At 40.3% G+C, this 24,681-nt stretch overlaps 1 pseudogene; it reads left to right on the top strand.

Moving 5' to 3' along the window:
* The first annotated feature begins 1,080 nt into the window (after positions 1-1,080).
* Positions 1,081-14,031, top strand: LOC133952036 (zona pellucida-like domain-containing protein 1; annotated as a pseudogene).
* Positions 14,032-24,681: the final 10,650 nt, after the last annotated feature.

The following is a 24,681-nucleotide window of genomic DNA, read 5'->3' as shown; positions in this document are numbered from 1 at the left end:
AGCAAGGTGTACCTAATACACTGACACCTCAGTGTATTGACACTGTATAAAAGATGTATCCATTAAAGCTCCAGCAGCAATCTTTAACCTTACACATTAGTTAAAGGTCAAGGAACTGTAGAAGCAGAATAAATTTTTATTCAGTCAGAAGAAAAACAGACCCAAGTCTCCCCGTTTACCTTCTGCAACACTGCACACTGTATCTGTATACACCAGTAAATACCTTTACTCTAAGTGTTGCCTTGTGCATCACAATTACCCACACACAGCCCTGCACCAGACCGTGAGTTGACTTTTATGTTCATGTGAATGTGGGCTGCAGCGGCAGCCGATGACAGCTTAATTCCCGAGCCGGGTCCCCCCCCTGCTGAGGCCCACCGTTTGTGCGAGCTGACAGACAGAGATCAGACTGAGGAAAGATGAGTGGGAACCCTCCGAGTGCGCTCAGGTTTCTGGGCAATATGAAAAGATTTGTCCGAGCCATTCAGATCTGTCAGAGTTTCCCATGTTCTGCACTGCAGTTGGGTTTTGTTTAAGTGTCTGGATAAAGAGACGCTCTATCTTTTTCATCTGTGCAAACACAACAGACTCACGACATCGACATTGTGTTTGGTTTGGGGCCTTTAATGCCACCAACTACAACGGCATGCCACATGTTGAGCCTTTCTCTCGACACAATCCGGGGGGATGAGGGGTTCCAAACAATTACCTCGGAAAAAAGAAGGAAGCAGGTGAGCGGGTGTGTGGGGGTAGAGCGAGGGGAGTGGGATGAAATGAGCTGGAAAGAGGGGGTGACCTCGGCTTAAAAGGAGTTGGGTAATAGAGGTTTTTCGGCCAACATGAGCAGCAGAGGTCAGAGGGAGCAGGATAAAAAGGATTAGGGGACCCGGTGAAAGAAGGTTGTGCTACTTTGATAGAGGTCAGAGTGCGAAAGGAGTCAAGGAAAAGGGGAGTTCTGTTTTTTAACATCTAGTTTCGAGTGTAGCCTATTTTCAACACATACCTGAGCCTGAGGAATGTGGCTAGTGCAATGTTGACCTTTTGAAGATGACGCCGGGCGAACCCCTCCAAGGCGCTGCGATGACACGAATGTGCTTTTTTTTCCTGCTGATGAGTAACGCTGCGTCAGTCTCCACGCAGTTTAACGGATACAACTGTGACGCAAGCCATCACAGCAGGTTTCCTGGTGAGAATAATGCAGATCGACTCAAACTGCTCTGTCCTTCTTTGATTTCCGACGGCAGATACTGAACACAAGATAATGATTCTGTCAGAGGTGGAATTTGCTCTGGCTTTTTCATTTGGCGAGTGTACCTTGAATTAATCGAATGTTTCTCCACACACTGTGCAGTTCTTTTACCTCCCATGTGTGATGTGCTGCATTCAACTAAGACCACAAAATGTGACACTGGCTGGTTCTACAAACATTAATATTCTAATGAATTAATATTGATATATGTATTTAATAATTTACCCTATCAAACTTATTCATATATACATATATATACCAATACATTTTAGATTGTGTATATTGAGTTCCTCTATTTTTGATAATTTTTATATCTCTTTTTGAATCACTACATTGGGGCTTTCATGTCTTTTGAAAAGCTTTTTTGTTTTTATATTTACTTTTTAATTGATCTTGTCGCCCGACGTTAAGTACAAGCATTTCTCAGTTTTACACAATACAAGACAGAAGCACATGAAATTAAAGCCTCTTTTTTTAAACATTACAACCCTAATCAAGGCAGGGTTAATTACAGCCTTGTTTTACTGAACTATATTATTTTTAGCTACATGTACCTGACTAAAAATAAAATCGTAAGCGTGCAGATACAGTATAATATCAATTTGACAGCTATTACAAATATAATGTTTGAGAATGACCTTGTTTTGTCAAATGCATCTTCTATTTGAATGTGCCTTACTCTGCCTCTTTGAACTCCTGATGATTGTTTTCTTATTTAGCTTTTTAAAGTGTTGATTGTCATATCACATTTGCAGAATCTTAATACTACAGATGTAAAGTCTTGTTTAAAAGGTGTCAGCCTGGGTCTGTATTTATCTAAAAACTTGAATTAAATACTTTTTACTGATCACAAACTTCAGAATAAATGATTCTTAATTATACCCTTAAGTATTTAACAATAGTCTTAGATCAAAGAGACTGATGCAGGTCTATTAAGTTAGTTTAGAGCAGATCACAGATGGCTGCAGCACAAATTAATAAAACAGATATTAGTTGTGTTAATCACTCTTTGTGCATCTTGACTGTGTGTGACTAAATGATAGTCTTTTTTTAATGATGAAAACCAGCTGGCAAAGTACTTAACTGCTCCAGTGTGAATTTCTTATGTTTCTACTTTAACTATTTTATAAGAGTATTACAGTTCAAGTGTGTAGTATTTAGAGGCGTCTATTGGTAGATATTAAACATCATTTTCAGAAATGTGGATTAATTGGGGTAAAATATTAAAAAAATACAAAACAAACATATTTTACCTACACACTTATATATTTCAGTAAACTTATTGTATTTTAAATAATGAACGATATGGTAGATGTAGATTGTTGTCTTTTGTCAGTTCTTTCTGCATCGATGTTGTCAGTTGGTCTTTAACGTGTTGCTCTGAGTCGCAGTGAGTTGCTCCGGTAACGTTGTCCACACTCGGTGAGCAGCTGAGTTTGATCAATATGAACCTTTCAATATGAGGGAGTTGATTCCTACCATCTGTTCAGACACTGTTTGATCCCTGAGATTCCAGCTAAGTATCAGTGTGGTGGTGAACGAGCTCTGGCTGCAGACGATTGAAAACTTCCTTCCTCCTTTTCTTCCTGAACCCTCTTCCTCTGTCGTCCTGCAGGAGAGCGGGACGTCAGCGTGTACTGCGGGGTCCAGACCATCACCTTGAAGATCAACTTCTGCCCGGTGCTTTTCTCCGGCTACACTGACGCCGACTTGGCCCTGAACGGTCACCATGGGGACATGCAGTGCCGTGGCTTCATCAACAACAACACCTTCCCCACGGCGGTCCTGTTCAGCATCAGCCTCAGCACTCTGGAGGCCTGCGGCAACAGCCTGGTGGTAAAGAATACACAAACACTAGGATGCATAGGCAACGTCATGATGCTGTTTACTGACCTGGGAGAAAGCAAAGTGTGTGGGTTGTCTCTCTCTGCAGGTCAGCACAGCCTACGGGCCCAATGCCTATGGGAACATGTCTCTGGTACAAATTGGTAACATCTCAGGCTATATCGACACCCCTGACCCGCCAGCTATAATCAGCTACCTGCCCGGCTTGCTGTATAAATTCAGCTGCAGCTATCCACTGGAGTACCTGGTCAACAACTCACAGCTGGCATCGTAAGTTGCAACCAAAAAATACCTTGATCCTCATGAGTGGATTAGATATTAATTTATTTATTTAAAGAAGAACTGTGTTATCCTAAACGGTGGCAATGATAATCCTTTTCAGTTTAAAAGCCTGAATGGGTTTGTGTCTCGTGAAATGTTGAGACTTTTTTCTTCTAATGCTTGAGATGCTAATATACTTCCTCTAAACTGTGGTCTTTCAGTCATGTAAAAAAATAAATATACTCTAACTTTGTGATTAAATCCCATCACACCATCTGCTATCAAAGTGCTATTTTTTTAAGTGCACCAGCCATCTCCAAAAAGATGAAAAATAGAATTATAATAACGGTGTGGAACTCTTCACAGCTCCTCTGCTGCTGTTTCTGTCAAGGACGGCAATGGTACCTTCGTGAGCACGTTGAGTATGATCCTGTATAATGTGAGTTCACAGCCACAAGAGCCTTTTTTTGTATACAATCAATACAATTTCTTCGGCAATTCATGAAGCTTTTAATTATAAGTATCAGAAATACTTTGGATGAATATTGAGTTCATGATCTCTGAATCATCATTTCAATAGATCCATCTTTATACAACTGGTGATGTCTGATTCTTATTGCGAATAACCCTCTCAAATAATGAACCTGTCAACTAAAGAAAAACTGATTTATGCTTGAAAGTATAGTTAAAGGTTTATTTTCTGTTATTATTAACAAATCCAATGAAAAACTCAAAACCAACAATGAACATGGGCTCAACCTCGATCCCACTCGCCATAAAAAACTCACAAGAGCACAAAATAAAAAAGGATGTGCTGCTAAAATACTTCCCAAACAAAAGTAGCATTCCCAATGTTTGATTAAACTTTGCAAAAAAAAATACTGTTTCCTGATAGCTATAAAAAATCTTTAGAACTGTTTTTGAAAGCAATTGTTTATTTTCATATTTGTTTCTATTTTTATTTATCATAAATGTAACCAGAATGGTCCAAGACAGCAATTGAGATGCAGGCATATAAATTACATCCCCATAATCTAATACTCACAAAATAGTAATTTGGACTCATCTTTTTTGGACTCAACAGTTAATGAAAAGCCTTTTTAATTGAAAATACAGACCTAACTTCTGAGTTTTGCTACTTTTAAAGACAATACCATGGAATAAATAATAGTGTCATCTGCAAAAAAGCTCATGTTTGCTGTTCTTAATCCTGAACTAAAACAATTTATTAAAAAATTGAGGAACGACTGTCTTTCTCAGATGAAGAGTTTTAACTGGCTATGGACACACATTGAGTTCTTCCAGTCAGATTGTTTGAAAATCAGTTCATCACAGTTTCAAATGTTTTTACCTATTTTAAATGTTTGTGTCCAGACTGTGAAATAATGAGTTTAGGAAAGTTTTGGACCTATGTATTGGTGGTTTCTGTCCTTTCACTGGTTTTGTAGATAATATCTTAAATAGAGTATCACAAGCTTTGTACTATACTCACTATGTGACTGTTTCCTTATTTGTTCCTAATCTCATGCTGTTTTGTTTTGTCCTCCACAGGATTCAACGTACAATCAACCTCTTTCTATTCCAATGGCTGGACTGGCTCTGAAAACCAGAGTATTTGCTGCTGTGAAAGCCACAAACTTAGACAAAAGGTTCCAGCTAATATCCGATCTTTCACTATTGGATATTCTCCTAATTTTAAAATGTCAGTAATCTTATGTAGCAGCAGATATCTTATCATGAACTACAACAACAACTTCAGTGAAGCACATATGATATTCATGTCAATCACAACATCTTTCCCATCCTCATTTTTCGAATGAAGCCACGAATTGGTGTTTTTTTTTTGCTTTGCCTACATTCATTATGCCATTATGTTATTATTCTAAGGGAAGGCGCCAGCCTGCAGCAGAGAAAGCCCGAGTTGTATTTTCCCATGTGCAGTTAGATCTCTATCCCTCATCCCATCTCACACTTTTGTCCTTGTGCAGGTGGAACATCTTGATGGACTACTGTTACACAACCCCCTCAGGGAATCCTAATGATGAACTCCGCTATGACCTTTTCTTTGGGTAATCTTGCTTTTTTCCCCGCTCAAGATGATGACTTAATGAACCACAAAAAGAGAGTCATTACCCATTCAGGTCCTCCAAATGGGTCATGCTCATGAATGCTACTTTTTTCTTCTCTAAGTGCTTAAGCATACATCGAATCCGTCATGTTCACAGTGTGCATGAAGCAGTGGATATCATCATGTATGTGCATATCTGTGTCCTCTTTGACGCAGCTGCTCCAAAGACCCACAGACGACGGTTTTCGAGAACGGGATGAGTCAGATGGGGCGATTTTCCTTCGAGGTTTTCCGTTTCGTTAAACACAGACACCAGAAGATGTCCACTGTGTTTTTGCACTGCGTCACCAAGCTTTGCCGGGCCGACGACTGTATCATGCTCATGCCAGTAAGTGTAAAAAAACAAGCGTCTCAGTTCGTGTGTCCCCTGACCTCAATGAGGACTGGAATCTGCTGATGTGATTGGCAGATTTGTGGGCGACGGCGGAGGCGGGATGCAGAGGAGAGTCATGATTCCCCACCATCAGCGTCTGGGAACGCAGTCATCACTGCTGGACCGATCATCACCAGGAGCGGTATAAAGAAAACAGTGTCTCTTAAAAGATTAGACTCGAAGGCCTTGGTTAGGAATGCAGAGGCACAAAATCTGACACATTAAAAATAGTCACACATTTCAACAGCCTCTTACTCAGGTACAGTACAATGGAAATTGCTTAAATCTATTCTAAGGATTAAACCAATTATTTGTAATATGCTAATAAGCAAGCTTTACAAATAGTATTTCAAGTCTTTATGTTAAGCTAAGCTAACTGGCAGATTGCTGCAGCTACAAATTTAACAGACAAATATGAAAGTGACATCTATCTTATCATTCAGCTCTCAGCAATAGAGCAGATATGCATTAGTATTTATATAAATCAGTGAATCCACAGTGAAGATTAAAGTATTTGTAAAAATGAAACTGATAAACACTTTGGAAATCATTTTTCAGATGAGACTCCTGTCAACAACTCCCAGCTCGGTAAGCTCCCTCATCCCATGTTACACAATGTAAAAAAAGGTTTTAAATGTCACCCGAGACTGAAGATAGCAGATACCGATGGAAATTGATGATTTACAGCAACATCACAAAGGTTCCTCCTTCTCTTTCTGAAAAAAAGAAAAAGAAAAAAAGAACGACAGGTCATCACGTCAGAAACGTCACCTTCATGCTTCTGCTTGTGTTCATCTTTCCACCCAGCAGCCTCTGGAGGCTCCTCCCAGCAGATGAACCCGGGGACCAGTGCTCTGATCTCAGGCGTGGTCATCCTGGGTGGGGTCAGCGTGGGCTTCCTCCTGCTGTCGCTTCGCCTCCTGCAGAAGTCCCGCCTCCCATCGACGTCAACCTCAGGTGTTTGGAACGCCAGCTTCAAATAAATATACTGTATATCCCATAATTGAGTTATACTTTCTAATACAGCAAATGGTTTACAGGGTGATTTTGTGGTATCAGATTCAAGGTCAGGTTCTTAAATATACTTCACACTAGTACTTATTTGTAAGTTAAGTTTAAGAAACATGACAATGTGGTCCAAAAGTCCCATTGAAAAAGTAGCACTAGGACCCTAGTGTGTACCAGTACGGTAAAACAGCTGAATACATACAGAATAGATACAAAATAAGTACCTTAAGTACATGAAATAGAAGATACACAAGACACACATGTGTGATAGTGCCCATAGTACACTCAATATCCCCAAAGGATAAAACATAAGGAGCCGCACATAGTTCAAATCATTTCAACTATAAAAGCAGGTGTGATGTCCACACATGATCAAGATCTAATACAACCAAATCAATTATTTGTACAGGGCTGTAAGAGAATGAGTTACAGTGCTGGGAAACAAATGTTGATGTTTGGCAAGACAATGGTTAACAATCTAAATGGATCATCGACAGAATTAGGTTGTTAAATTAATTATTACGTTTCTTAAGTAGTAAGTATTACCTATTTTTGATCCAACACACAGTAGAAACTATCTATATGTTTTTTGAAGTATTTGCATAAGAACAAGGTCTTTGGGCTGCAGTACAATGTGTAGCTGTTACCCTTTTACTACTTTTTGATTATTACCATACCAACGTTGTTTCTCCAATTAAAAGTCTTACTCTGTAGGAAACCCCACATTTACAGAAACACTTTATATCTTATTTCTGTCCAATGCCCGATAGTTAATTACCTTTCTTTTCCATACTTTTCTCCCACTGCCCTTACATCTTTAGGAACTAGTCAGTATTTAAACATACAACAAAATCACACTGTAAATCATTGACTGTATAATAAACTTGTACCCCTCTTTGTACTGACAGCATGTTGAGGCCACTGATTGAAACAAACCAATACGGATGTGTTGGCATGTGTGTGTTCCTCAATACATATTAATAAAATTTGTACTGTATTGTTTTAGGTCATTTGTATTTATTGCCTTTGATACCTCATCTAACAAACAAAAGATATATTTAGTTAGTATCTGAAGACATTTTATCTTATTCTATATTCACAGCTGTTATTATTGTAACACAACGCTGTAAACTGTCAAAATGTGTAGCTTGTATAACCCTTTATACTATTAAAATATGCAAATAAACATTCAGTGTTTTGAAATGAAGAAAATGGATGTATTGTTGCATGTTTCAATTCAGCTACTGCTGCAGTATCAGTATGTTTCGGATGTAAAATATGCATATTTATCTTGGCTCTTAGTGGCTTTTTTTAAAATGTTTACATATTCACCAACTTTCTTTACTTTATTCAGTCTATGCGAAGCTAAACTAATACCCTAGCTATATCCTTTATGTACTACACATATCTTAAATTGTCCCTTTAAACGTTCAATTTAAATAGGTATTGTAATAGGACTCGAGATTGGTCGAAAAATCATATGTTGATCGCCCCCTAGTAGCTGGCTGCAGTAAAGGTCAGCCAGGCAAATCTTTTGAATATCAGCTAAACAAAACCATCTCCTAACTTGCGGCAATTTAATGGCACGTGTTTGTTATGTGGGTAAAAACTTTCATGGCATTTCTTCAGTGATTTATCCGACTACGATCAGTGAAGTTCTTTTACAGCGTCACGGCCTTGCGAGTGTCCAATCTCCAGGGAAAGGAACAAAACAATGGGGCTCATTTGATGACCGCCAGAATTAATCTTTCAATTTTGCCTTTATTGATTTCCTTTTACGATGACCTATATAAACGTCTGCTGGGCGGCCGCTGCGTCTCACATGTCTGACTCTGCGGGTGTTTTTGTGACCCGCACGGCTCTGCTGCGTTCACTGCTCTTTATCACCCTAATCCCTCATTTCAACACCCATTTTGGGATGTATTCAAAGTCCACAATGACCGCAGATAACTGAAATGAGAGGAATAAATGCGATCGTATCTCTTTCTCTCCATTCACAATCTGTTGTAATTGATTAAACTCTCCTGCCACTATGGAAATGAGGCTGGGACTTCACTTTGGATGTTGACCCCAAAGAAGACGTAGACACACTGTGAGTAATATACATGCGGGTGTTTGTGTGTGGGCTAGAAGGCAGAAAGGCTTAGCATGTTTAAGTGTGCACGTCATGACAATAACAATTAATCCAGCATTTGTCTGCTTGGTTTACCAAAGATTGACAGAGACACCCATCCTCCAACTTGACCCTGAGCAGAGTTTTCAGTTCCCAGGTGGCTCATCTGACAAGATCGGATTTCCAAGGGTCACGCGATTGTTTTCTTTGAGTTAAACTTCCACATTAACCGAATAAAAAACAATTCTCCATCTCAAATACATGTGAGTTTGTACTTTCTACAACGTCTGACGTGGCTAGGACAAATATTCTAACGGAATTATTGTCAAAGGTACATAAAAACATGTTAAATGTCCTTAATGCTGTCAGTCTGACTAAATTGTAAGTTGATAACAAACTTGTCACTTAAAAAAGAAAAAAGAAAAAAACATATGTCATTTTTTTTGTGATAATGTTTAAATTAAAGGTCCTCCAATTTACATTAACATTAACACCTCACAAGACAACAGCTCCTTCTCTATCTATTATGGGTGAGGTCCCAGGTGACGACAAACCATACATATCCTCACTTTATTAAGTTTCATATTGAGAAAACAGGGGCTGTGTTTCAGACACAAAGTCACAAAGAAATGTAACTTTGAAGGCGACTGTGTTGGGTTTCATCATTTGCCTCCAGGAGAGGACCACGGCACCTCAGCCACAACAACTGAATTGTTCACGTGACAGCTGAGGCAGCCCAGGCAAAGTGGGATTGACCTTGTTCACACCCAATCCTAAAACAGTGCTGTGACTACACAAGGTCAGGTTCACCATATATACACCAGCCCACTGCTCTCTCATCCTCAACCAGCAAAGACACCGCGGAGGTAAGGTCCCAGCTAAGAAAACATCTGACTAAGATTCCTTGATTGACACTTCTGGATTTAGCAATCCAAAAGCTTTGTTTTTGTTTTTGTATCAATTACCTCAGTGGATTTACAGATGATTTCTTTCTAATTTTCTTTGGGGATTTCCTGTGTCTGACATCTGTTGTGTTTGCCTCAGCTTTTTACAGAGGGCAGAGTGGGGACATGGCTTTATTCAGCTTCCTTATCCTGACCTCCCTGTGTATTGTGGGCCGAGAGGCCCTTAGCTTATCCGACTGTGGAGTTTACGACAGGAGACCAGGTGAAGACCTTTGTTCTCACATTTTGGTTTTAGACACGAGGGGTAGTATGGATTTTTCAGATGTTGACCTTTAGGGAACCAATATGGATTTTAGTTCAAATATTTAATTAGCACACTCTTAAGATTATTATTACCAATAGTAAAAATATGTGAAATACTAGATGTTTGAACAGGGACGAGAAATTTTATAATTTGATTTTCTGATTTCATTAACTGTGCTGGTTAGGGTTAGGTGTGTATTTTTCTTAAAATTGTATATTCATTTTTACTTTACTCTTTTATTTTATAACGTATATATCTACACCGGATACAACGGGAGCTTACTGATCCTGAACCGCATCTGGGACAATGTGGCCTGCAAGGGGACGCTGGACACCTCGGTGGCTCCTCCTGTATCCTGAATTCAACCCTTGATGGTGGAGGTGATCATGGGGCTTGTTCGTCTTCAGCTAGAGAGAATTTAGGAAACCGAAAGCAAAGCTGTGTTTTGGGCCGAGCACGAGGAGGAGGCAAGAGAAGAGAGGGGAGAAATAAGAGGATTTTCAGACGAGATGAATCAGACTGCTCTTGACTTTATGTAACACAGATGGACGCAATCCTCTCTGTGGAGAGGGAGAAAGTTTAGAAAAGCTGTTCCACTTTCTTGATGTGATTTCATCACCACTGCATGCTGTGCTGAAAGACGATGGCCACCATTTATTTTTAACCATTTCTTAAATAATCAAGATCCTCCTGAATTATTCCTCAGACCACGAGCGCGCCAGGGACGGGAATCTTCTCCGACTTCTCCAACAACCAGACGGTGAATGTCAGCGGAGTGGTGCGATCCTTCGACCCAACCATCGGGACCATCACCTACAACGCGGAGCTCAAGTACTACTACTCGTGTGCTTATCCTCTGGAGTATCTCATCAACAACACCCAGGTGGACGTGTAAGTGTCCAATAATGGTGTGTGGGTAGAAAACATACATAAGCACCGCTCAGGTTTGGCTCGCGTGACAAGTGTGATCTCATTCTTACTTCTCCTCGCAGCTCTTCCTCCACCACGGCTCTGAAGGACAACAATGGGAGCTTCAGCAGTACTCTGAGCATGGCCTTGTACAAGGTTCCACCTTACACCACTTCTCACGCACTATACATTCCCCCACCTCAACACTTTTGTTTAATGAGTAACTGTAGAAGATTAATCTAATGAAACAGCTTTTATTATGTTTTTTCTTAAATATCATCCCATTTATAGAAACCTATCATCTCACAACCCCTCAAATTTCTCTCCCACGTTTAGAAACAACCAATATATACAGATATTGTATAATGAAAAGAATCCAGTTTTATATCGAACTATTAACAATTAAAATCCATTACAATTCCACCAAGAGCCAACACAGTAGTAAAATGATTCTCAAATGAAAATTATTCAGTTTCAATGACCTATTAATATAATATGCTATATATTAATAAATCAATCCAAGGGACATTTGTCTGCAAAACAAATACTTTTACTCTGATACACATATCAAAGTTAGAGTATTTTGTACTTTGAAGCACATGTCTATTAAACTCACTTGTTCAAACTGGCATACTCCTTATAACTGGACCCTGTGCACTTCACTTATTTTTATTTTTTATGTTGATGTTCTGTTTTAATGTTGTTTTTATCTTTAATGTTTTTATCTTTTATCCTGTACTGTTGTATTGTAAGGTGACCTTGGGTGACATGAAAGGCGCCTCCAAATAAAATATATTATTATTATTATTATTATTATTACTTTATTTCAAGGATTTTTAAACCAGCAATGTTTAACTTTTAAAGAGGTTTTTTGATTATCAAAATTTCAAAGTCACTTCTGCCACAACTACTCTAGAGAGAAAACTCAGGAGTTAAAAAGTTCTTTGTGGACTCACTCCTACAAAACAATTAACCCATTACCCCATATCACTTCAACTATAACTTACAATTTCCATTTTTTGTAAATTCTCTCCAAAATCTGAGCTGTTGTGTGATCACCTCTGTTCCTGCACTGCAGTCATTTATGAGCTACTCTTAACCAACATAGTATTTTAGTTGTTGTAAGGCTAAATATGAAAAGCACTTTCAATCTAATATCTTTACTTTATTCTTTCTCTAAATTCAAAGATGTAATTCTTAGCAGTTTGATAAATCCATGGGAGCTAACAGGTGATTGATACCTTCATACAAACATGTTTTCCATCTCCTCTAGTCTCCACCCACTGGACTGTGTTAGTAGACTGTACATCTGAGGATTCCACCTGTGACCTGGAGTCTCTGACTCAGTGCTGGGGACCTCATTGTGTCTCCACAGGTACTTCGTGCTTCTGGACCGGTGCTACGCCTCGGTGTCTCCGCTGCCCTCCAACGACACCTCCTTTAATCTGTTTGTCTCGTAAGTCACAAAAACACCTTAAAACATCAAGTCTGAGCTTTCTTCCTTTCGTTGTACATTTCTTCCAGTCCGTCAAGCCCTGACAATGAGTTCTGTCTCTCGGTCCAGCAGTCCAGCTTTAAATTTAAACCTTTCACACATACCTGCAGGTTTTCCTGTGGTCCGTGTAATGAGTAAACCACAGCTACCTCTAGATTCAAAGGTATCCCTACTCTGGATTTCAACTCCCTGCCCTTCTATCATCAATACAATGATTGTATGTATCCGTGTGATGTGCAAACGGGGCACTTGTGAGGTACACCTTTTATTAAAAGGTGCTCCGCAGATCAGCTGACCACCGCGCTGGAGAACGGCGATAGCCAAAAGGCCCGCTTCTACTTCCCGGCGTTCCGCTTCATCGAGCAGCAGAGCCAGACCATCTCCACCTACTATCTGCACTGCATCACCCGGCTCTGTGAGCGCAGCACCTGCAGCTCCTTCAAGGTACAGGAGGGCACCTCATGCATTTCAAGCAGAAGTGTCCAGTTCCAGCCAGATCCTCCTCAAAGTCTGTCGGTCCGCTCTGATCCACAGAGATGCAGCAGGAAGAGGAGGAGCGCGGAGACCACGGTCGTCCAGGACAGCATCACTGAGCCGTCCGTGCTCACAGTGGCTATAAGGGCCAAGACGGAGAGCTGTAAGTCCTCCATGTGTCCTTATCTCTGTGCAAATGAGGTCTTAAAAGAGTCAGACAACGGATCCACAGTCAGTAACAACAGTTCCCTTGAGATACTTCTCAGACATCATCAAGTGAACTCCCCAAGGCAGAGCGAGTCACATACAGAGAGGAAAACATCAGGTTGCCATGATCGGCAGTCTGAAATTGTGAACATGTAAATAGCCAAAACATGAGCACTTTAACACACAGATGGGGGAGTAATCATAGGAACTACTTCACGGGAAAGTTTATGAATAGAAAAATAGACTACTTTCAATCTGTTTTTAATCGTCTAAACTCAGCTTAGTGCAGTTTGTCTGCTCTCCTCGGCTTTTACTCTATTGCTCACTATAATTAATTTATTTCTCAAATATCTTTGGGAAATATAATATTTTGGAAAATATGAAATGAAAGGGTCCCTCAAAACGAAATGCTGACCTTTCTTTGTCTTCCTTTCTCCCCAAAGACGAGGGTAAGTATGGGATTTATGGAACTGATTGCCATGAGAACAGCCATTCACAAATGTTCTACTAATTAGATTCCTCCAGAAATGAAATCATTTCTTATCTGTAGTCATAACTTTAATATATTTTTATCCTGCTGGAATTAAGCATCCCGTAATGGCATCACTCTCATTTGTGCACAGCGCTCTCCGGTGCCCAGTCCGATGGCAAGGGCGCGTCTGTCGGCCTGGGAATTGCCGTGGCCGTCCTCATTGTGATAGGGGTGACGGCCATTTTCATGGTGGCATCTTTTTATCGAAAGTTTAAGCGGCTAAGCTAGCAGCCGCCCATAATGCTGATGAGAGGCTAAATGACATAATGAGTTTGACAGGGTGACATTCACAAGCTGGTGGAGTTGCATTAATGTATGTATGTAGGACTCTGGTGTACTGAATCAAACTATTGATTGGAGCACTTAATGTTTCTGTCCGACCTTTCACAGACTGCCACAAGTTATGGAAGGTGACGTCTGCATAATGCACCCATTACGATGATGAAAGAGAAGAAAAGAAAAGAAAAGACAGAAAATAAAAGAGAGAATACAAAACTCCTCATTGACGGCGAACTGTCAGCCTTCAGATTTGTTTTCAGTAATAATTTGAAAAAGAAGATAGTGCTTGGCGAGCCAGGGTCTGTCTTTACGGACAGTGATAAGAAACAGACACGAGAGAAGCATCATTCTTCTTGTCAAGCACATATTACCATATTTGACTTTTCCTCTAGCAGCTGCAGTCAAAAAGAATAAAATATATGGATGGCGAAAAATGTGAATCTTTACATTTCTGTCTCACATAATATTTGATTTATTGTCAGTATGTAAATATTCTTTGATTCACGTACTCAGACTTTTTTTTTCTTTGGACACACACATCCTAAATCTGTGTATGAATCTTGAACCTGAATGACACAGAAAGTGGATTTCACAATCCTACTTCCGATGTTTTGACGAGCAGCATAAATTTGTTTTTTTGTTGTCGGGCGAGCCAGAGTGGACGTGTTGCATGTTGCATGTAGAAAATTCATGTTTAATAGATTGAATAGAGACGTTACTCCGCATTCTGCTGCTCATACAGACTGCATGGCTGAATTAAAATGAGATCGTATCAAATGATCGATAACAACAGAATGAGAAGGTGCATTTAGTTATTTATTTGCAGATATTACTTGTTTGGATGATGTATTCAAGCCTGCAAAATATCAGGGGGGGATTTACCTAGTTGTTATGATTGTAATGATATATCATGTACTATGGCAACTGATCTGAGAAACGATGTCCATCTCCACAGACTCAATGATGTCTGCTGTGTATATTTGTGCCATTGGTTTTTGTCACGCATGCATTATTCCTATTAAAGCTTGGAGGTTACGAACAAGAGGTTGTGTCTTCTAACACTAGACACTCAAAACTCTAAACTGTGCATGCTTTGAGCGCCCATGTCACAGAGAGCGTTTCACAGTCCACATGAAACGATTCTGCAGACACAAGAAGATTTTCCTCATCTTCAGTTGAGTTCACAAGAAGTTAGTATATCTGACACACGAGCCCCCGTGTTGTGTTATGACTGGAGGAATGAAGATCGTACAAAAAGTGGAGCTATTCAATATGAATTGCAGTATTTCAAATTCATGTTTTCACGAGGCTCCTTCCCCTTTGAGCCTTGAAGCCAAAGGATAAAATAAAAATTTGTGCTGGGGTTTGTGGAGTCATGTTTTTGTAATGACCCTCCACTAGAGGGTGTCTAATCACCATTTCTTTATTTTCATATTTTCAGGGACTTTCACTAAAAGCACCTGCTGAGGGCCATTACTCAATTAATTTAATTAGTCCTGTAGATTGTTAAGCATCGAGAAATTACCATAAATACTGCCTGAGAATCAAGATATTCATTTCTAAATGTTGTGAATCAGTCAGGATTAAATGAATATTTTTGCTCTGACATCACCGCAAGCGTATTTCTCTTCAAACATCAGCTATATATCACCTCCGTGAAGGGATGGAAAGTTCACAAGTCGCCGCTACTTCTCATATTTATGTGGTCGCTGGACGATGAAAAGCCAGATGTCATCTCATGTACACCATAAAAAACAACGAGCAAAGCAATCAGCTGGCCAGACAAATGATCTAATCACGAGTTCCTGTTCTGTTAAGTAGGCCATGACAAACTCCATGACAAGACGACCCACTTTGAAACACAAGGGGGATAAATCAGCTGGGCTGGGAACTGGCGCTCCATTAGAACTGCAGTGACTGTATGTTCAGGATAAATCACCCTTTGTGAGTTGTCTGTAATTTAATTAAAAAACAGGGATAAACGCACGCTCTGTCGCTCTCTAATGCCATGGACATTAACCTTTGGAGCCAGCTGTGTTGCCCTCTAAAATGTTAATAGCTGTGGGGAAAACAGAGTCAAAAATTTGTATATTGCACTTGCTGCTCTTGACGATGCATATTTTATGGTATCTCATCACATTTAAATCAAGTCATGTCTCGAGACGTGTTTTCGTAAGCGGCATTTGTATTGCTGCCATCGGAACTGTGTTTATTTGAGACTATTTTCGGCAGAAGACATGAATTCTGTCTCTGAGGATGAAATTGCTCTTCCTCTTTATCAGCCTAACGTTTTGTTTTGTCCTCAGCTGAAAGAATAATTGCCCTGTCATTTCCATTCTAATTAATATGCATATGAGGCTGTCTTAAGGCTATACATAAGGTTGAGTAGACAGCAAAATCATGAAAAATTGATGGACCAGCTGTAATTCAGGGCGGGCATGTGGATAAGAAGACTCCTGGAATATGGACGGCTTTGAATTAACGGTGACAGTCCTGCTAACGAGCTGATGTGATGTTCCAGTGTGATACAAAGGCATACACGCTGGGGATGGGTTCAAGGCAGGCAAAAGTGAAAAACTTTATAAAGGTAAGACTCAATCTGCTGGACTGCTGAGCGGGCAAAGTCATGCAGGAGGGTCCAGCTGTTCCATTAACCTTTTGTAATGAATGTAGCTGGGAAGCTGTGCAAAGTGTAATGTCATAATCACGTCACATCAGAGCCAGATGAATGAGGGACCTATAAGGGCAGCTATTCTTTGTTACCTCCTTGCGCGTGTTTTACACATCCCAGGATTTGTGAATATTGGTTTCTTAGACGAGAAGATTGACGACACTTTCCTATCTGTAAGCTGGACACTAGAGCGTCTGTCTGGAAAGAAGTCTGGCTCTGTCTCAAGGTACCAATATACCTATCAAATCCCTTAAAGCTCACAAATTTATCTTGTGTGGTCATTCTTGAACAGTCCACAGCACACACAATCCTGTAAATACACGAAGTTTCTGAATTTTTTCATCAGCAAATTAGTCCATTCGTTACTCAAAGGGCAGATTTTGACATCTGTGTTGTACAAATCCAGCCAGACGAGCTGTCTCTCCTCCTTAAGTGACGTTTAGCCAAACTAAGCCAAGATAACCTAGCTAAATCCTCACTTTAGCTATCTTTGAGAAAACAAATATGTTGTTGTTGTTGTTGTTGTATTAAGGGGCTTCAGAGATACTGGTGGGTGGCCTCCCTTCAGCCAGGCTGTTTCCCCATGTCTACTACGTACGTTCAAATATACCAAGCTAAGCTAAATGCTAACTTAAGCTCATAAATATTAAATTTAGTTATTTGGCAGTTTCAGAGGTACTGGTTGTCAGAGTTGGGTGAAGAGTGAGTCAGGCGCTCCCCCCTTTTCCCTTTATGTGAGGTTAAGCTAAGATAGAGTAAACTAATTAAGCTAAATTCTAACTTTTACTTTCCTACAAGTTTTTTGTGGGGCTTGAGTAGAGAAGATTTTCTTACCTATGGGCAGACTAAGCCAAGTTTTCTCCCAGTCTCATTCCCGTTGGGCTTTTGGCTTTTACCTAGCTGTCTCCTATCTTCATGTTACGGACATATGAGCACTGTGTTGATCTTTTCATCATAAAAAGTCAGATTTTTCTAAAACCTCTGAGTTTGCACTCGGCAATAAGGAAACTGCAAGCTAAACTGAATGTTTTACATCAGCAACTTTTTGTTGTTCAACCAAGATTTTAAGGAAAACTGCATTGATCTAGCACAGAGTTGACAGGTTTGTACTGCGCGTGAAAGCTAGCTGTCTGAGAAATTACCCTATATGATGTCACTTGAGACAGCATCCATGACACGGACTGTAAATAAAAAGGTGTGGAAGACTACGTGTCTGGAATGTAAAAGATCCGTTGGTGTGCAGTTACAAAGAAGTGAGTTTAGCAGACCTCTGCTCGTCATGTCTGCTTGAGGCTAATGGCTCCAGGCTACATGAGTTACTAACCCACATAAATCTCCACTGGTGGCGGTGGAGGTGCAGATGGGGTCATTTGGCATCAGGTTGGGACAAGCACGACTAATTAATTGTATAAAAAAAAGGGAATTTAAGTTATTTGTTCGCAACATTTCTACACGGCACGAAAATAGCAAAAACCAGGATATGATTTCCCTGTTAAAAGTTGCTATATTAAAATGAAGTATACTGGTCACTTAAAGGGAAAGCAAGATTTTAAGTGTAAAGTTATAATATCACAAGAAAAAGTTGTAATATTACAGGAAATAAAGATGGGTGGGGTGGGGGGGATTCAAAGGCTGGTGGAGAATAGAGTCATAGGGTTGTAGGTTATATGTCACTTTAATGGAGAATATTAGAAGATCGGTCTGTCGCCTGGTTTAAATACAAAGCATTGAGCATCTTTTGCGGTTAAACTTGAGTGCAGGTCTCACAAATAACGAAAATCGTACATCTTTTGTCACATCAGCACTACATTACCTCAACCACCAGAAATGTGTTGTGCAAAAAACTGTATATCTTAAAGAAAGAACAACACAGAAGTGGATGAACTTGCCTTGAGGAAATGTTTGGTACTGTTGAACTTTAAAGATAAATTAAATAAATTAAATCACAACTTCATTCTCGTCCTAAATCGCAGCATTCTGGCAATTCCATCAAGGCCATGACAAGGTCTTTTTAGTCAGCAGCTGGTATTTATGTGTTACATATAGACGCAGCATGTGAATGAAGGCAGCATATGTCCAAAGTGTAGTATAAGCGCTGTGTGTGTGAAGGGGTTGCAGGGTTGGTCCAATTAGTCTGGAGAGTGGGAGTGGACAAGGGTGAATGTAGGACACCAGAACACACTGTTGAGCCTTCAGGGGCCGTTTCAGCAAACTGTGCTGGTGCCCACTTGACCGAGAATGTCTTACAAGGGAAGATTATTTCCACTCATTGATCACTGCAGAATCTAAGGCATACAGACAACTCAAAAGAAGGGAAGACAGTTTGAGCTGATCCTGAAAACAGTTTGATTGGCGTGTAGCTTGAAGCCAACTTGTGATGTGTGAGTACGAGAGCTTAATCCTGTGATAAGCATAGATTTTCTAAAATAAGTCAGTTGCTGTGGAGATTCGGAGTCAGGCATTTAACTCCAGAAAGAGAAAAAAAAACTGTTTTTAAATTTTGTGATAGAGAATAAAACTTGGAGCCAATCAGATCCGAGCGAGTTCACCTAAATGCTAACAATGTACTTAGTTTTGATGAAACATTTGAATGAGAGTGACAAAAGTTTGAATTATTATTATTAAAATAAGTACGGGGATTTTGAAATGTGAAATGTGACAAGCTCTTTGGCTCTAAATGAACGCAATCAGGAACTCTGACTGCCAAAGTGAGATGGAAATTGTTGTAACAGAAAAAAAAAAGTCATAATACAAAGCACAGTTTTTTTGTCTGAGCAATATATTCAAATTCACTTTTAATTTAAATATCTTCGAGGTCATCAAAAAACATTCTGTATGAGATTTTTTTTATGCTCGACCAAACTCTAATAGCCTCATGATCATCTTCTGTTTGGAAGTATTGGCTGTATAAATACTGAAAGGATGAGTCTCATGATGTTCTCCTGTTTTTCTTACTGCACCAATACAATGAAAAGACTATGTATTTTCTGTGTTGGTAAAAAATGATGTAGTTCATTATTCTCTGCTTTACTGCTTTATTTTCTCTAAAACCATTTGAAAAGCATATCGAGTCACACTGTTGTACTGGGTGACATTAATTGCCTGATTATGGGCGCTGCAGTTTGATTTAATTCAATTCCACATACACTGGTCCCATGCTTTAAATGATTTGTTGTCACAAATGAGTCATTTAACACTGGTGACGTCATTTGGTAGCCATATTCTGAGCAGTGATCATGGACTTGAGAGACCCTACCAAGGTCCTGCTGATGCTCCGCCCAACCAATCACAAGTCATCCTCAGCTGTCAATCATGATGTCACTTCCCAGAGACTCCCTTAAAAACCCATGACAGAAACCAACTCTGGAAAAAATCGATGAAATACAGATGCATAATGTCTCATTCCTCAATTACACGGTTTTGGCTTCACTTTTGGGGAACTGTCATGTCATCCATCTTTATATACCTTGATTTTTTTACTCCTCAAAATTGCCCAGGTGTCTTAGGATGTGATTTTGGCTTATAGATAGATAGATAGATAGATAGATAGATAGATAGATAGATAGATAGATAGATAGATAGATAGATAGATAGATAGATAGATAGATAGATAGATAGATAGATAGATAGATAGATAGATAGATAGATAGATAGATAGATAGATAGATAGATAAATAGATAGATTGATAGATAGATAGATAGACAGATATACCGACAGACAGACAGACAGACAGACAGACAGACAGACAGACAGACAGACAGACAGACAGACAGACAGACAGACAGATACTTACCGGTACATATCTAGCCCATATGGCACAATGTTCTCATTTAATATTCAGCATCACTTTAGATCAGTCTTGGCTCTCATCAATCCCCAGGGGAAACATCCGACTCTTTACTACAGAATGCTACTAAACGCTCGATTATGTTCGTGCAGTTAGTCGTAACATTTGTCAAGGCTGTTTTAAACTGGATAGGTAATGTGTGCAGCGTCTTCATTGAAAACAGTTGCCTGCTGCAGAAGTAAATTAGGCTATAAAACAAAAGCAGCCCAAATATGTTAAAATGCAGTGTGCAGGCTGAAGGCAGAGTTGAGTGATGATTCTCTAACTCACATTACACAGTCACTTGATCCGCTTAACTTTAAATAGTGTTATTTATGTCTTCGGCATCTGATTACACAACTCATTAGGTTAGACAGCAACTAGGTGCTTGTGTCAGGCATGCCGACTGAGGACAAACAAAGACTCACGATTTTTCTCTTTGTTCAAACTCAGAATTAAGAGAGCTAAAATGTGAAATCCCCCTAAAAGGGTTGAATAATCCTTTTCTGGGGGAGCGGCTCAAGCCTTTCTGCAAACATGCAGGTAAAGTCCCCTCAACGGTTTTAGCCAGGATTTGTAGATATTCAGTGAATCCTGAATAACACCTGAGTGAGTGCAAGAAAAGAAGAAGAGCAGGTCACGTATTTAGTGTCATCTGTGCTCAGCCACTTCGGCTTCTGAAAGCTTCTGAAGATTCACTCTGAAGGTTCAGTCTGGTTGAGTCTAAAACTGTTTAAGAGAGGAGCCATTATCCATTATTTTCTTCCTTTTAGAGCAACGCTACTTATTTGGGATCGTGCCGTCGTCTGAGTTTGGAGCTCTCATTGTCGTGTCCCGAATAAATAGCTTGAAAAGTGAAAAAGGCCAGCATCACCTTGTCCCACTTCGTCTTAACTTATTTGTCAAGCTGTCCATCATCCCTTCAGCAGGGGGTTACTTGTTAATGATTAATGCGGCACCTCTTAATGTGATGGATGAATCCCCTGCTGCATGATGGGACAGGGGGGTGAGTCACCCACCCCTCTCCTACCACTCACCACCAGTCTCCATATAAGGGAGACACACGCCTTGTGTCCATCGATGGAAGGAACAAAGACACATTCAATTTAAGCCCCATCAATAATGTACACACGGGGAAGCCTTTTGCTCAGGCAGCCATAAAAGCCTGGGCACTGTAGTGGTGGAGCGATGGTTTTCAGTATCTACAGATCTGTACACTGAGTCATGTACGCCATCATTGTTTTATTTAGTGTTGCATTGCCGAGTCATTGTGATGTTTGAGACTCCTCTTGAGTTGCTTTTGTGTCTCTGGAGGATGCGGACCATGCAGGTGCTGCATAGGGAATATGTCACTGGGAAGATAAGAAGAATGCCATCGTTTTTTTGATTTATAACCCATGTCATATATTTGCACGCGCCGTCTATAAAAAGGAAATATGGTTTCCTCAAGTCGACGCCACACTGAGGAAGGACTGTGAATAAAAATGTGACATTTTGAAGGTTCGTTTTTTTTATATATTTATATAAAACACTTAAAAGACACAGCGTGATAAGAGACAGGAGGAGACGGTAAAAGAAGCAAAGAAATGCAGCAATCACTAGGATATCTAATAAAGTAAATCCACAGAAAGGTTATCAAAATAAGTCTTAGACATGACAAACGAAGATATAATCTCTGATTTGGACTTTGCAGACTAAAGGATTGTGAAGGCATTTATACCAACAGGGCCAGAGAAGCCTCATGTGGGGATCTCAAGCTGTACACAATATCTAATGGGTAGAGTGAAGGTCAGGGTCATAACTCTGGGATTTGCTCAAAAGTGCTTTTAGAGTAATCAATATCTATCCTAAAATGGAAAGGGAGACGGCAACAATGGTGCACTTGTTGGGCATGATCCGTATCGTTTTTTGAAAGTTGCTGTGATATAAATGGGATGTAATAGAGGGAGCATTGTGGAAGTTTTTAGCAGAATCATAGCAGAGTATAAATCTTTGAACGTGCGAAGAGCGCTGCAGAGATTTCAACGAGGCTGCACTTACACACAGCAGTGCTTTGAGGTAAATAACACCAACATGCTGAGGTTCAGCCAACATACTGATTTCTTTGTTCACCATCGTAGTTTGGATACAAAAGAGAATCACAACAATTTTTGAGATAAATTTATTTACCTTCTTTTTGCTTCCCTATATGGAGGTGGATGGGTTTATGACCCATGCTGCAGTCAGCCTCGAGGGGGCGATCCAGTTGATTTTGTGTCATTTTTCAGGAGCTGTCATGTCCTCCATCTTTCTCTACAGTATATGGTCTGGAACAAAGTAGGGAAGCAATCGACTGACGGCAGGAGACGGCATAATGTGACTTGGGTCCAAGCTGTCTGGCATTTGAGACAATGGTACTCTTGTTTCCTACAACTTGTTTATATTAAACTCAATTACATTCAAACATTCAATTTTGAAGGTCATGGAGACAGTGAGGAGAGGTTTTCGTCTGTGTTTCCCTCACATGCAGTTGTATCCTTTCCATTACAGTTGAAGGTAAGATTATCTCTTTGAATCAAGTGGCCCCTGGGAAACATATTGCAGGAGAGGGGCTCCACGCAGAGCCCATTTTCATTAACCAACGGAGAAAGTGCAACTGCTTTAAAGCTGCAGTTCAACGTTTGAGGGAGAAACATATCAGGGAGGATTCACATGATCAGTGGAGTCAAAAGCCACAGTAGGGTTTAGAATGATGGAAAAAAAGTGTTTTTCTTAGAAAAGACAGCCATTGAGGGCTTTCAGTTTTAAAAGCCTGATCTTTCTATTCCTGAATGCAATCATCTGATTAGTAATTATCTTTTCAAGGACTGTGGGTGAAGCTCCCCCATGACTGAATGCTCTCTGGTGGTCGTACTGACCTGGATTCAAAACCAGATAATAGTCATCCTGCTGGCCGAAAGCAGCCGGACTTGTTCGCTCTTCGTTATTTCCCCACTGCCAACAAACAAAAAAAAAAACATGAAAGAAATTAAGAAAAATCCTTGGATGTTGTTGTTGCTGTCGCGAGTTGGAACCCAAACACCCGGTCACACCTGTTCACACAAAGGAATCCATCACTCACTCAGCCCTTGTTTTAACCGGACACCGACGTGACGCACACAGAGGGCAAGAGGACACAGAGCACTAACACAAACAACCGTATCCCCTCATACAATACAAGTGCCCTTCCACACCCCCGGCAGAGATGGGCAGGTTTTACCCCCAATCCATCTGTGGTCACTGGGGAGCCGATGGGGATCATGGTTCATAATTCATAGAAGGAGCCAGACATCCAGAGAGAGACAACCCCAGGCTGAAGGAGGGAGGGGGGGGGGGGGCTTGCCTGGATGAACCAACCCTTTTCATTATGCATTGGCTCTCTGACTGCGGGGTCTCTGAAAAAGCAGAAGCTGGATGCTCTGGGATTTTATTTCAGAGAGTCGTGAATGTGTGTTATTAGCGTAGTCGGATGTGCACACCCAGGAGTATATACAGAATGTACAATAATTGCGTAAATTCCTATCTGAAGTGGGCTCCACTCTGTGTTTGCATAGGTCAGTGATTAAGCGGGATGAGCTGGAGAGCTCTTGGGATGTAAAGCAGTGGCAAACACAACGGCACTAAAGGTTTAGACCAATCCCCCCGGTGAAGTCGAGCTCCCACTACTCACTACAGAGCCGCATTCCCGAGGTTAAGAGTGATGACAAATGCTAATGGGATGCCGGAGCCAGAATTAAATTACTCTATTTTCACTAAAGTCGTGTCTTAGGTGAAGTTATTATTGTTTTACATGGGACTGTTGTCTCTAACGTCCCATAAGATTGCAGCGTTTTATGCTGCGGAGGTGTAGTAAAAGACACGCTTCCTCTACAGTGGACCACAGAGCGGAATTAAATTGTAACGTATTTTCTTTCTTCACAGAGACAGTACACTTTAGGCAGTAGAATAGCAAGAGCGATAAACTCCAACCAGAAACTGACAGGTCACGACACAGAGCCGAGTATCTCTTTGGTTTTGGGGCGATGTTACTGCATCTAGAGTGTTGGGCCCGGGCTGTTTTCAGATTTGGTGATTTAATCACAA

The sequence above is a fragment of the Platichthys flesus genome, chromosome 4, assembly GCF_949316205.1.
Source record: "Platichthys flesus chromosome 4, fPlaFle2.1, whole genome shotgun sequence".
NCBI lineage: Eukaryota > Metazoa > Chordata > Actinopteri > Pleuronectiformes > Pleuronectidae > Platichthys > Platichthys flesus.
The sequence above is the reverse complement of the archived record's forward strand: the minus strand, read 5'-3'. Positions and strand labels throughout refer to the sequence as shown.